Here is a 15,652-nt window from a genome sequence, read left to right as displayed (position 1 = left end):
ACACAGAAATCCTACAGAAGGAACTTACATTTATTAAATCCAGGTTTATTGCAGAGGGACTTAAATTACATAATAAAAGAGGAAATACCAAATTGAAGCATTTGGTAGACAAACCATCCTGCAGCAAATAGCCTTGACAGCATCCCACTTCAAATGAAAATACCATTTAACACCTGTGAAATTATATTGAATATTTCCTCTCCTTTGAACACCATGTATCAATGGTTGTCAGGAACTTCTTCTACTTGGCACAGCTGGTCAGCAAGGGAATACAATCTAGCTGTAAATATATCAGTGTCCCCTTGCTTTCAACACCGGCAGACCAATTATTGAATACAATGAGCAGTTTGGGATGTTCCTTGCCAGATATATGAAAGAGTTGAAAAGATCCTATTGATTCTTAACCAAGAGTATCGCAAGCATAAAATCCCTAAGCCGCCATAAAACTCTAGAAGCACTGTCCCTCTTTTCTGTTTCTTATAAGCTTCTTAAAGGAGACCTGTGCCTTGCATTCCAAGCAATCAGGGATCCGGTGGCCCAAGATCTCTTGTAGTTTCACAAATCAGTCAAAAAGAAGTCCCACAAATACTAGAGCAAGTGATCTAAACTTGCTTCACCGGATGAATAAAATAAGGTGGAGAGACAGTTTTGTTACTCAGCATATACCTTACATCTGGAAGAGAATCTCCTTGAAGATAAGTAGTATGAACACTATTGACCTTCAAATGGCACCTGGATAATTGATAAGGTTTGGCACTTGTCACTGAAGTAGAATGTATTCCTTTCCTTTATTTACTCTGTATAAGTAAAATCAAACTTTTACTCACAATGAGATAAAAAGCTATGGGAACATCTCCTTTCACTGTTTTTTCTTACAGTGTTGGTTGTATTCTCTCCTGCTGTACTGAAAGTACCATCTTCACATTGTTCCTTTTTAAAATGTTTGTGGGTTACTTGTAAATGTAATAAACCAGGATTGTTTTTTTCAGTATCTTCTGCAGACACGGAAAGTGTAATTTCTTTTCCTCTAAAAACACTGGTGCTGCAGTTTCTTCTTTGACTTCCTACGCAAGGGGTATGTCACAACAAACTGGCAAAGGAACCAAGGTACTGGGAGCAAATAATTAGAGAGGGAAAGGTAATACAATGGGAAGAGGCCATGACTTTATTTGGACTGCAGGCTAGAGATTGCCTACCCTAACAAGGACTGATAGAGTAAAAGAGAAAGAAATAACATATCTTAAGTGAAAGACCAGTACTGGTATAGTTTTGGTACAATCTGGAACAGATGTTGCTGTTAAAAAAGAATAATTAGTAGACCATATAAAATACTGCATGATAACTATAAGAATCAATCACAGGAGGTTAAAAAGACTAGTGAAGAGAGATTGGATAAGCAATTCACAAAGAAACAATGGGGGATATATGCATATATCCCAAATATGCAACGAGGTGTAGAAGATTTAGGATCTTTGCTTGGAAGTGTTCACATATTTTATATCCAGAGTAGACTCCAGAGAATTTTTCCTCAAGTAGACAGCAAAATTTGGAGGTGTGATGGGGAAGAAAGAGGCAATCGGGAACATATGTTTTGGGACTGCAAGGAACTGGCAGACTTTAAAAATTCTCTACAGACTACTCTATCAGAAATACTAGGTGAGCAAATTGGTATAACTAAGGAAATTATTTTTTGAGCTGTGATATAGAATCAGAATTGCCTAAACATTGTAAGGCCTTGCTGAATCTAATTATTGTGGCTTACAAAAAATAGTTACTAGAAAATGGAAATTAAAGCCTAAACCAAGTGTACGAGAAGTAGTGAATATAGTATCAGAGATAAAACAATGGGAAATGGGATTTTCAGAGAAGGTTGAGAGCAAATTACATAGAATAAAATGGGAATTGTAGGAACGATATGTGCAGAATAACATTTTGGAGAAGGAATGAGGTTTAAAAGAAGTCAGAATTTGAATGAGCTATGTAATGTATGACACAATGACTGGCTAGATTATAAGTGATGTATAATGTATGCAGCTAAAATAAGTCAATATGGTTTGTTTTCATTTATATAAATGTGTGATTGCCTGTATCATAAGTGATAATTTAATAAAGATGTTTCTCGTTTAGAAAAATGCATTGTTAGGTTTAATTTTTTCTTGGTTGATAGATTCCTGCTAGAGTGCGCAATCTATTGCATTTTCTGTTTTACAATAGACTCATACATTTGCATTTTTTGCTTATCTCACTTTCTGCACTCCTTTTTTTCTGAGGATCCCCACCCAAGTGCCTTTCTTTTTCTATAACTATCTCAGTTTTTGTGGTAATGTTCCTTATATGTCTGTGCTGACTTGACTTCAGCTTGCACTGATTTTTTTTACTTCTGGATTTTCTGTCAGTTCATCTTCATTTCTTATACAGGAATCCCTTTGTATTTTCCTTGCCCTGTCATTAAGGCATGCATCTGTTAACAGACATGATCATTTTTACTGTCAATATACAAGTACATTTTAGCTCCCTTTGTAATGTCTGTACCAACTCCCTTTTCCTGACTTTGATTCTGAATCTCTATATGAACGCACTGCTTTGTTTGCTTCCACCCACATGTTATTTGGAATGGATACATCAGATTTCCAGTCTACATCAACAGAACCTCCCTCTTTACATATTTTTCATAGTTCTTAAAAATGAAGATAGGCTTTCCTCTAAAGGATGACACACTGAAGAATGTAGCACCCCCTTATGCTGCACTATAGTGTCAGTTAACGATCTATTTGGTGCAGGAATAGTACCTACAGCCTTGTACAGCTGTGCTACCTGTTGTGCCACTAACACTGCAAAATACGTCAGTGTATCAATTTTCTCATAATACTGGGCAATGCTCTTTAAATTATGTCTTCTGCTAACACATGTAACATTTTTGCCTTCTCCTACCAGCAGGGTGACAAGATTCTTGCTCAGTTTGCTGGATTCCAGTTCCCTGTGCTGGTATAGTGTTCAAATGTTACAAAGTAACATTCCAGGTCATCCTGCCTGGCTATTTTGTTCAGAGGCAGTACAGTAATGGGATTGGCATCTAGGTTCGTTAGCATTGTAAGCTGCTATTGTGGCTGTATCAGTTTCTGGGCAGTCGTACCTGTAGTTCCAAAATTGTTTCCAGTAATTCTTCCATGGTTGCAAATACCAATTAACCATGCCAGGAATGCAACAAAGTAAAACAGGGAATTTATAGCTAAGAATATGGTTTGTGCATAGTAGCAGAAATACTGCAAGGAACCGTAGTTTGATCAGGTTGCCCATCCACACACCACCAGTGCAAGTCCAAGACAACGCCATGGGCAGAATATTTGTAAAATCCAGGTATATTTAGTAATCCACAAACCAAGAAAAAAAGGCACTTCTGTAGTTGTGTCTCAATAGCAGAGTTCAGTCCACACAGCCTCTCCAGGAAATGCATTATCTTTTTCAAGGAAAGTTCAAGACTGCTGGCCTCTCCCAGGCACAACTTTCAGCTCAAAGAAATGGGTATAACAGTGTATAATTGGACTATCACTCAATGGATCCAATGTCTTCTTTCAAATGATTCTTTAGAGAAGCACTAACTTCTTAGTTTGCTGCTTTCAGATAACCTCCTTTTTCACAACATTAACAATCAAGATCTTGTTCGCTAGCTAACTGTTCATGGAATTGTTCCTACAGCTTACAGCACACATCATAAAGGCACATTTGAGCCAATATGTTGCAATGTGTGTCTGTACCAAGGGTCTATATCATTTCATTGAGCTATAATTCTGTGAAACTGCAAATCAATGGAAAATTACAGAAAACTCACTGAACCTCCTGATTGGCTACTGTACTTCCATGGGTCTTGTTGGTGGTGGGTCTATTTAGTGCTCCCTTATTGAGAATCAATGTATTGCATTGGACTGTTCCATTTCATCGAGTTACAAATTCAGTGAACTGTGGCTTGACAGTCAGTGCCTCATAATGTGTGTGTGTGTGTGTGTGTGTGTGTGTGTGTGTGTGTGTGTGTGTGTGTGTGTGTGTGTGTGTGTGTGTGCGTGTGTGTGTGTTTAAAATACACATTATTGAGCTACGTATGATGGATAGCAGTCATTATCAAAATCATCCTGACTGCTACAAAATGATTTACCAAGTACAGAAAGCAGCACGTACAGTGCCTTGGTGTAATGCAGTTAGAAATAACTTTTTACAAGTTTGTCTCTCAGTTCAATTGGAAGTTTAAATGTAGAGATGTCAAACCACCACACGCTGCCTTTGAGGGACTTCTGCATGTGTATCTTTATTCCTGTGTTGTATTTTGTGATATGTGCTACCGCTTTATCAGAATAGTAACACTAGGAGATTGTAATCCACAATGTATAACAATGTTTTCATAAATCAGCAGGTCAGTGCAAGTGGTTCATCTACGTTCTGCCAAGATCTAGCTTTGTAATACTGTAATTCCTTTTTGTACAAACGAGGCACGGCATTGCTGAAAACATAATCACTTAAGCTGCATGTATATATTTATGTTTTAAAATAAATTGCTTTCCAAATAAAGCCCTTCTGGAATTATAATATAAGAAACTCAAGCGCACTATGGGTCTTGGGGAAAACACATTATATTTTAACAATAAGATGACCTCATCATTTCATGTGGTGGTATACAGTGTCCAAAAATGAATAACTATGGTTATTAAGTACGAGAAGTCTTTAATTTCCTTTAGTATACTATATTTCTGGTGTTTCAGGCATACTGTGTTTCTTACATTTTGAACCATTTCTAAAGCTAAAACAAGTTTCCATAGCATCAGAAATGACACAGTATAATTTCCATAGTTAGTGTGTGACATTGTAGGACTTGTGAATTCAGTTGACAGTCCTTTGAGTCAAGCCACTGATTGTTTTAAAATGTAATTTTTGATCAAAACATTGAAATTAGGTTTCAGTGGTATTTTCAATTCACCTTGTAGTGGTTCTGTGAGGAGTCACATAATTCAAGGTAGACTACATTAAATAAATGAACAATTTATTTACATTAATAAGACAAATTAATTCTATTTATTTATCAGTGTAGTTTATCCTATCTCTTTTTTCTTTCTTGTATTCTTTGTCTTGCATTGTCCACCCTTTAATTGTTCTGAAACAATGGTAAAACATTTATTTGTTTATTCACATATACTCCATAGTGGGTTTAAATGCTATTAGCTCTGTGTCAATAATAGAAATATGTACTTTAACATGTAATTCATTTTTTTCTTTTGTGTCAAGACTTTATAAAAAAAGAACATTTTTTAGCCAGACATAAGCTTTCACATGACAACAAGAAATTCCTCTGTAAATGCATGTTTATTGATATATTTAGATAAATATGAAAATATATACTTAATTGTATTATTAGAAAAAATAAATAATACTGAATATCTGTTAAGGTATACAACTTGGTGCAAATATCAAAGAAAGTTTTCTTTAATAGCATCTAATGTCATGAAAAGGGTAGCTGGGAAGATTAAAGCACACCTGAACTATTGAAAGGTGCCTTTAACTTCATGGATTCAGTCAGCCAGACACAGTTGTTTTCAATTTGTGAGTCTCTTGTTTTTTTTTTTTGAAATATTAAGTACATATGGAAATTTTGGGCAGCCACAGTGGTGCAGCGGTTAGCATTGCCGCCTCACAGCAAGAGGTTCTCCGGTTTGATTCTCGGCTGGGGTGCCTTCTGTGCAGAGTCTGCATGTGGTCATGTGGGTTTCCTCCAGGTGCTCCGGTTTTATCCCACATCCCAAAGACATGTAGTAGGTAGATTGGATACTGAAAATTAGCCCTAGGTGTGAGTGTGTGCATGTGTGTGTGCCTTCTGTGGAAGGTTGGGCACCGGGCTGGCAAATCAACACTGTAAAACTCCACTGCCAATTATGAGCGGGCAGATGATCTGCTGTGGCGACCCCAAACCGGGAAAAGAAAGAAGAAGTACATATGGAAATATTGCTTATTTTCATAATTGCTAACAAAGAAACAGCTACATTTCCAGAATCCTGTGATACAAAGCAGCATTTTTGGTGAATTGTTCTGCCTCCTGTATTTGTGTTTCAAACCATACACTTCAATAACATATAGGTCTCTCAGTTATGAAAATGTGAACATAAATATGAAAATATGAATAACAAGTGCCAGACAAAGATTAATTTCTCCACTGCAGAATATCATAGACTTACAATCTTGGTGTCATTTTCTTAGTAACCTCTTGCCCTTTCTAAAACTGCCTATTATTAGCTGGTAAGTCACTTAGTTAAAGAAGCCAGACACAAAAAATTCCAGACATGTTAAGGAAGTATGTGTGTGAACTGGAAGTATGCAAAAAATGAGTAATAGGCTTGTGTTTTGGTAAACAGTTAACAGTCAAACTAATAAACAGCTGAAGTATAGTTAGTATACATGCTAACTTAAATAAACTATAAGGCATCTTGAAATAGGCAGCCAATAGCTACAATTATTTAAAAGCTAAAAAGGTGTTCTTCTTTCAGAATATTTCTGTCTGCTATGAAAAGGGTAGCTGGGAAGATTAAAGCACACCTGAACTATTGAAAGGTGCCTTTAACTTCATGGATTCAGTCAGCCAGACACAGTTGTTTTCAACACTGCTGTTTCAGAACCATTAAGTAGCACTTGGATGCTGTCAATAAAGTCTTCTTGAACTGAAGTACACCTGACGAGTTTTGTTGGATGGAGAGTGTCTTCCTGATACCATCTGAACACTTGGCGTCAGACTGCCTGACGTGTGACCAGCTGCATTCTGCCTGTTTATTTTACTCCTATCTGAACTGAGAATTCAGGTTTCGGTTGTTTGTTTTGCTTATATACCTAAACTGAGATTTAAGAAGTGAATTCCACTTAATTACCTGAGTGCTTACAGATGCTCATTTTGCTGTTAGCATTTTTCTGTTGCCTTTGTTGTGTTTTTTAGCAAATCAAATATTTTGAAATGTGATTTACACACGGTGTCTACACATGGGTACTTGTTCTGAGTTGAACAACTTTGCCAAAGTGGGCATTGGCTTTTGGAACCCATGCATTGGCTCTTTCTCCTAGTTTCACAATCTTGACACTAGGATTTGGTACAGCGAGTTACCACAAGGGAGAATGATGGAAAACACCCATCTGAGAAATGTGTCCTCGGTATTCCATTCAGAGACAGAAGAGTAGACAAAACCTTTCATTCCTGTTTTTCCCTAGATGGTTCCTTCTGTACCAAGGCTATAGTTTGGGCTGTGTCATACTGTGCTTCAAAACTGGCACAGCTGATTTCATTTTTTGTTTTAAATTACAGGACTTCCTACTGGGAGTGTAGGTCTTCTGGACAGTTTGACCATTGTACTGGGGAGCTGTGTACATATGGGTAGGGGTTTTGCTACATATCCATCCTAGACGGTCGAATCACAGTTTTCTCTCCCCAGTGACATATACAGTGGTTATAAAAAGTGTACACACCCCTGTCAAAATGCCAGGTTTTTGAAATATAAAAAAATGAGACCACAATAAATCATTTCAAAACTTTTCCCATGTTTAATGTGACCTATAACCTGTACAATTCAATTGAAAAACAAACAAATCTGTCTGGTTAAATTCCTTCTGGATGTACCCATATAAGATATAAAATTAAGGTGTAACTCTTTCAATACTTGCTGCTGGAAAAGCAGCCACTGATTTATTAAAGGGGGGGTACTAAAACTGGACTTCCTAAATTTGAGCTGTAACTAACGTCTTTATTATGAAAAAATAACTTCAAGTTCAAACTTCTACAAAAATTGACAACATCATTTGCAAACACATCTTCAGAAACCAAATAACTGCGTACAAAATTTAACCTTTTATTTAGCAAATCAGCCTCAGTGATGGCGAGTTGAACAGAAGAAATATTATACACACTGGGAAAAGCTGTTACTTTGGAATCAACATCTGTAAGAAAGCCTCTAAACTTGGAATTTCCTTGGCATTTACTTGGTGTTTTCTACTAGCTCTTCTCCTGGTTCCAAAGGGATTGTAACATTTCTTTTCTTGGCTGCCAGAGAATTATTTGGAATATCAATGCCAGTTTCCAAAGCTGATGAGGAGCTCTCCCCTGACGTTTCATTCTCACCATCTGATTTTTTAAGACTAGATTTCTTTCTTTTGCATTTAGCCTGACCCTGAGAATGTTCAGTATTATTGGAAATGTTAGCCATCTTCTGTAACATGAAAGGTTTCCCATGGATTTCAACAGCGACTCATGTTTCTGTAGAAGTATCTAAATTGGGCGTCTGGTCATCATGTAGGAAAGGGTGGACAGTCCTGTCATAATCTTGCTGGTCACACTTTTTCTCTTCACAGATCATAACTGTTTCATGGTGGCTAAACAACCGGTGAAATACTTGTCTGTATTCCACCTCAAGTAAGGAAAAAAGAAGACCTGATATAATGGCCTGTTTGTTGTTTTGCAAATTTTTTCAACTCCCTTTCATTGTCTCTGGATAATATTGCCATATATTCCAGTCCTGTGTTATCAAAAACTTACAGCAGGTCATTATGTAATATGAATCCTGTGTTCAACTCATTTGGGTACTACCACATCCTTAAACCTTTTGTTACTCGATGTTCCCAAATGCAGCTATTGAGAAATATGTTATCAAACTGTAAATTTCTGCATTTTTCAATATTTTTCAATTATTCAAACCTTTGAATTTATTTATTCATTCATTCATTCATTCATTCATTCATTCATTTATTTATTTATTTATTGCATTTGATAACCAAGAAAGTCCACTGGGCCTGGAATGAACCCATTTTCAGTGGAGGCCCAGGGAGAAAAGCTCCACAAGATAAAATACAAAGATTAATATTAATATAACATTAGCAAAAAAGTTCACAAAATACATACAAAGAATGTGATCATTTGCATAACAGAGGACATACAGCAGTACTATTACACTGAATGAAAAACTAGTCAAAAAAAATATAGAAATTAGAAAATAGAAATAGAAACAGAAGTAGAAGATGACATAAAGATATCAAAAAAACACAAAAATCTACCTTTTTTATGTTTTTACAAAAGGCAAGCCCCTCTGCAGCCCCCACACACACTGCAAATTATATACACCAACTCCAACATCCCACTATGGTGAGGAAAAGGGTACATTTTCTAATCCGCACTGTACCATGATCTCCATTCAAAACCTTTAGGTTTCTGAAAACTTGATCAACTGATAGAAACCCATATATATATATATATATATATATGTGTGTGTGTGTGTGTGTGTGTGTGTGTAAAGTATATATATTTTTAATGAATATATATATATATATATTTTTAAGTTAATAAATCTACCCGATTCATTAAAATATATCTTATAATGGATTTAGTGTGCTTTATAAGCATGATAATGTGTTAATTGCTCTGATGAAGTTCTAAATATATTAGAAAAAAGTGCTTAACTTTTCAATAAAGAGTTGACTCAAGTCTGAAATAGCATTTTTTATTTTTATTGTGTCTCCTATTACCCAGTCTGCAGATACTGTGATTACTTGTCACATCCAGTGCTAATATGTAACAATGTTATGTAAAACTCAAAAAAGACAGTGTTCAAGTTAAATCCAATGACCACTAGAAAACGAATGGATTTAGCGCTTTCATTCACTCATTTATTACGTGAACTTCCTCAGAAAAAAAACAATTACATTTACCCATCCTTCCTTTTATACCAAAATCACAGGAAATGACATCAAATACATTACAAAATAATAAATAAACATTAGTATTTCCATTAGTTTAATTAACTTGAAATACTTATCAATCAGTCTATAAAAATGCAAATGTATACTTATGTATATAAATATGCATGTAACTAACATTAAATATGTCTAAATAGTTACATAATAAAACTATTTGTTCGATAAGAAACACTTCAAATTAATGGACTCATTCAGTCCTGGCAGTATATCAGCCCCTAAAAATAACTGCCACAATGTCTCTTCACATTCTAAAATATTATTCAAATCCCCTCCAAATGTAACTTCATTGACCTTTTCCACTACTGAAAACTCAAACGTCTTAAAATTGGCACAAACAAGGGCATGTTTAGCCAAGTAATTATTTTTATCCTTGTTTTTGATAGCCAAATTATGTTCATAAATTCTGCGTTTTAATGTTCTTTTGGTTTTCCCTATGTAATAATGATCACATGATACGCAACAAGCAATATAAACAATAAATTCAGTATTGCAATTGAAATAATCTTTGGCCCATAGAGTATAATTTACATGTTTCAAAGTTACAAATGAACTATTACTGATATATCTACATTGCTTACAGTTTTTACAGCATAAGTTCCCTTTTTGGTACTAACCATTCTTGTTGTCATGTTAACCCTCTTATTATCAGACTCTACCATGGACTTTATATTTAACATTTTCTTGTAAGTGAATTGTGGTTTTATGCCTATTTTCACTACCAATTCTCTATTACCTAATAACCAATTGTTAACTATAATTTCCTTAATAAACCACATCTCATTTACTATAGGTATAGGAAAAGCAATCTTGTAATCATTGTGGTTGGAAGTGCTAATTTCCAATACAGGACTTACACAAATGTCTCCAGACCTGAGAATTGGCTTAGCAACACCTTGTCTTAATACCAAAACTTCATTTTCAATCTTCTTCAACCAATCTAAATTGTAACCTCTCTGAAGAAATAATGTCCTAAGAAATGATCTTTCGTTTGTAAATGTATTATCGTCTCTAGTCAATCTACTTAATCTTATTATCTGTCCTTTAATAACACCCTTCTTCATATGCACAGGGTGTAAACTGTCCTTATGTATATACTGATTGGCAAACACTTCCTTTCTGTGCACTTTACTAATAAATGCATTTCTCTCTCTATTTAAACTTAAATGTACATCCAAATATGAAATACATTCACCGAACCCAGTTATTTTAAATTCCAAAAAGTTTGTAGTATTATTTAAATCTTCTACCATTTCTAAAAATTCCTGATATGTGCCTGTCCACAGAAAAAACAAATCATCAATAAATCTATAGTAAGCCTGCACTTTGGAGTAATGAAAATGTTTAATTAGAAATTTCAACTCCCAATTGGCAATTACTAGGTTTGCAAAAGCTGGAGCTACCCTAGCTCCCATAGCCACACCCGAGATCTGTTGATATATGTTTTTATGGCTTCAGACTGCCTGATGTGTGACCAGCTGCATTCTGCCTGTTTATTTTGCTCATATCTGAACTGAGAATTCAGGTTTCGGTTGTTTGTTTTGCTTATACCTAAACTGAGATTTAAGAAGTGAATTCCACTTAATTACTTGAGTGCTTACATATGCTGATTTTGCTCTTAGCATTTTTCTGTTGCCTTTGTTGTGTTTTTTAGCAAATCAAATATTTTGAAATGTGATTTGCACAAGGTGTCTACACATGGGTACTTGTTCTGAGTTGAACAACTTTGCCAAAGTGGGCATTGGCTTTTGGAACCCATGCATTGGCTCTTTCTCCTAGTTTCACAATCTGGACACTAGGATTTGGTACAGCGAGTTACCACAAGGGAGAATGATGGAAAACACCCTTCTGAGAAATGTGTCCTCGGTATTCCATTCAGAGACAGAAGAGTAGACAAAACCTTTCATTCCTGTTTCTCCCTAGATGGTTCTTTCTGTATCAAGGCTATAGTTTGGGCTGTCATACTGTGCTTCAGAACTGGCACAGCTGATTTCATTTTTTGTTTTAAATTACATGACTTCCTACTGGGAATGTAGGTGGTCTGAACAGTTTGACCATTGTACTGGGGAGCTGTGTACATATGGGTAGGGGTTTTGCTACATCTCCATGCCAGACGGTCGAATCACAGTTTTCTCTCCCCAGTGACATATACAGTGGTTATAAAAAGTGTACACACCCCTGTTAAAATGCCAGGTTTTTGAAATATAAAAAAATGAGACCACAATAAATCATTTCAAAACTTTTCTCATGTTTAATGTGACCTATAACCTGTACAATTCAATTGAAAAACAAACAAATCTGTCTGGTTAAATTCCTTCTGGATGTACCCATATAAGATCTAAAATTAAAGTGTAACTCTTTCAATACTTGCTGCTGGAAAGCAGCCACTGATTTATTAAAGGGGGGGTACTAAAACTGAACTTCCTAAATTTGAGCTCCAAACTAACCTCTTTATTATGAAAAAATAATTTCAAGTTCAAACTTCTACAAAAATTGACAACATCATTTGCAAACACATCTTCAGAAACCAAATAACTGCGTACAAAATTTAACCTTTTATTTAGCAAATCAGCCTCAGTGATGGTGAGTTGAACAGAAGAAATATTATACACACTGGGAAAAGCTGTTACTTTGGAATCAGCATCTGTAAGAAAGCCTCTAAACTTGGAATTTCCTTGGCATTTTCTTGGTGTTTTCTACTAGGTCTTCTCCTGGTTCCAAAGGGATTGTAACATTTCTTTTCTTGGCTGCCAGAGAATTATTTGGAATATCAATGTCAGTTTCCAAAGCTGATGAGGAGCTCTCCCCTGATGTTTCATTCTCACCATCTGATTTTTAAGACTAGATTTCTTTCTTTTGCATTTAGCCTGACCCTGAGAATGTTCAGTATTATTGGAAATGTTAGCCATCTTCTGTAACATGAAAGGATTCCCATGGATTTCAACAGCGACTCATGTTTCTGTAGAAGTGTCTAAATTGGGCGTCTGGTCATCATGTAGGAAAGGGTGGACAGTCCTGTAATAATCTTGCTGGTCACACTTTTTCTCTTCACAGATCATAACTGTTTCACGGTGGCTAAACAAAGAGTGAAATACATGTCTGTATTCCACCTCAAGTGAGGAAAAAAGAAGACCTGATATAATGGCCTGTTTGTTGTTTTGCAAATTTTTTCAACTCCCTTTCATTGTCTCTGGATAATATTGCCATATATTCCAGTCCTGTGTTATCAAAAACTTACAGCAGGTCATTATGTAATATGAATCCTGCGTTCAACTCATTTGGGTACTACCACATCCTTAAACCTTTTAGTACTCGATGTTCTCAAATGCAGCTATTGAGAAATATGTTATCCAACTGTAAATTTCTGCATTTTTCTATATTTTTCAATTATTCAAACCTTTGAATTTATTTATTCATTCATTTATTTATTGCATTTGATAACCAAGAAAGTCCACTGGGCCTGGAATGAGACCATTTTCAGTGGGGGTCCAGGGAGAAAAGCTCCGCAAGATAAAATACAAAGATAAATATTAATGTAACATTAGGAAAAAAGTTCACAAAATACATACAAAGAATGTGATAATTTGCATAACAGAGGACATACAGCAGTACTATTACACTGAATGAAAAACAAGTAAAAGAAATATAGAAATTAGAAAATAGACATAGAAACAGAAGTAGAAGATGGCATAAAGATGTCAAAAAAACACAAAAATCTACCTTTTTTATGTTTTTACAAGGGGCAAGCCCCTCTGCAGCCCCCACACACCCTGCAAATTATATACACCAACTCCAACATCCCACTATAGTGAGGTAATCTGCACTGTACCACGATCTCCATTCAAAACCTTTGGGTTTCTGAAAACTTGATCAACTGATAGAAACCCATATATATATATATATATATATGTATATATATATATATATATATATATATATATATATATATATATATATATATATATATGTGTGTGTGTGTATGTGTGTAAAGTATATATATTTTTAATGAATACATATATATTTTTAAGTTGATAAATCTACCTGATTCATTAAAATATATCTTATAATGGATTTAGTGTGCTTTATAAGCATGATGATGTGTTAATTGCTCTGATGAAGTTCTAAATATATTAGAAAAAAGTGCTTAACTTTTCAATAAAGGGTTGACTCGAGTCTGAAATAGCATTTTTTATTTTTATTGTGTCTCCTATTACCCAGTCTGTAGATACTGTGATTACTTGTCACATCCAGTGCTAGTATGTAACAATGGTATGTACCTACCAGGCCATGAAAAAGCAAGCACTCCCCCAAAGGCACACACACACACACACACACACACACACACACACACACACACACACACACACACACACACACACACACACACACACACACACACACACACACACACACACACACATGCACCTAGATATCAGCACATGGTGACACATATGTATAATGGTAAACATAGACACCCACAAAGACACAGACATAACATGCATATTTCACTTACTTCAGTGGCATGCAAACAAGGGAAGTTAGGTAGAGCAACATCATTACAGTTTGCAGCCCTGCTCTTGACATCCTCCCCTGGGTGATTGTAGAGATCATGCCTAGACACACTGTCACACATACACATAATTAGTCATACACTCACATACCCTGTCAAACACACGCAAACAGCATAGCGTTGCTTATGTGGAGAAACAGTCTGAGCAAGGTGAAACTGCTCTTCTTCCTCTGTACAGGTTCTCCACTACTGAAGTACACAGCTACAGGTGGTTCAATTGCTACATACACATTTTGTGCACTGCTTTGCATGGATATTCCATGGCAGAGAAATCTCTAAATAGCCTCACTGCAGAATTTTCTTTCCAGAGCAGTTGAGCTGTGATACTGACGGACCTCATTAGCATAGGCTATCCCCACAGACTACCACACTCCCGTGCGTGTTCGAAATCTCTCACTACTCAGTATTACAAAGCTGCCGAGCTGAGCCCGACAAGATGCTGAACTGAGACAGCTTTGCAGAGTAAACAGAAGCACTTGCCTGGCCTTCTCTTCTGCACAAACTGTTTGTGTGTGCAGCTATTTTAAACATGTCAAACTCGCAAGAAACCTTTGAGGCGGAAGATTTAAAATGGTGATGCCATATTTTTTAATTCATAGCTGTATTACTTTCAAGTTAGACTAAACATGAAATTAATTTCATCAACATCCTTAGCTTTAATGGATTTTAATTTTAACAAGGTTGTAAGTGACATAATGCATAAAAATGAAGACAGAGACATATGACACTGGCACTTTAATAAATGGCTTAATGACAACGACATGGCTTTTTAGAAAGACTGTATTAGAGCCTTTTAGGAGCAGTGAGATCTGTTTGAACTGCAGGACTTGAAAAGTAATAGCATCTGATTAGCAGCGAGCAATTTAAACATGTTAGTTAATATACCGATGGTCATAATACTTGGCTACAGTTCAATAAAAGCAGTATGCTTTACTATCTTATAACGTACTAGATAAAATAAATCGGAGAATTAAGTCTTCCTAATGGAGACTAATTACAGCTGTTCCAGAATGACATAGAGAAATTCGCTGAATTTACTTCATACACTGTTTTATGTTTTATGTGTTCAACTTTTTTATACTCTAATTGCAGAAAACTCTAGGTCTGTTATGTGAGTAATTAAGACTTCAGGGGAAATATTGCAATTTAGAAAAGATGGGTTACTATTGAACTGATAAGTGCATATTTCAGAAGAAGTTTTCTAACTTTATACTAATATAAATTAATGTAAATCACAATCTGTATGTTTAGCTCTTGGAAGGGTTTAAATGGCATACATACAAAAATGTGTTGATTATTGGCAACTTTAATATTTCCCAT

Source organism: Protopterus annectens, chromosome 1.part1 (assembly GCF_019279795.1).
Source record: "Protopterus annectens isolate FY-2018-M chromosome 1.part1, PAN1.0, whole genome shotgun sequence".
In the NCBI taxonomy this organism is placed as follows: Eukaryota; Metazoa; Chordata; order Ceratodontiformes; family Protopteridae; genus Protopterus; species Protopterus annectens.
Note: the sequence above shows the minus strand (reverse complement) of the source record.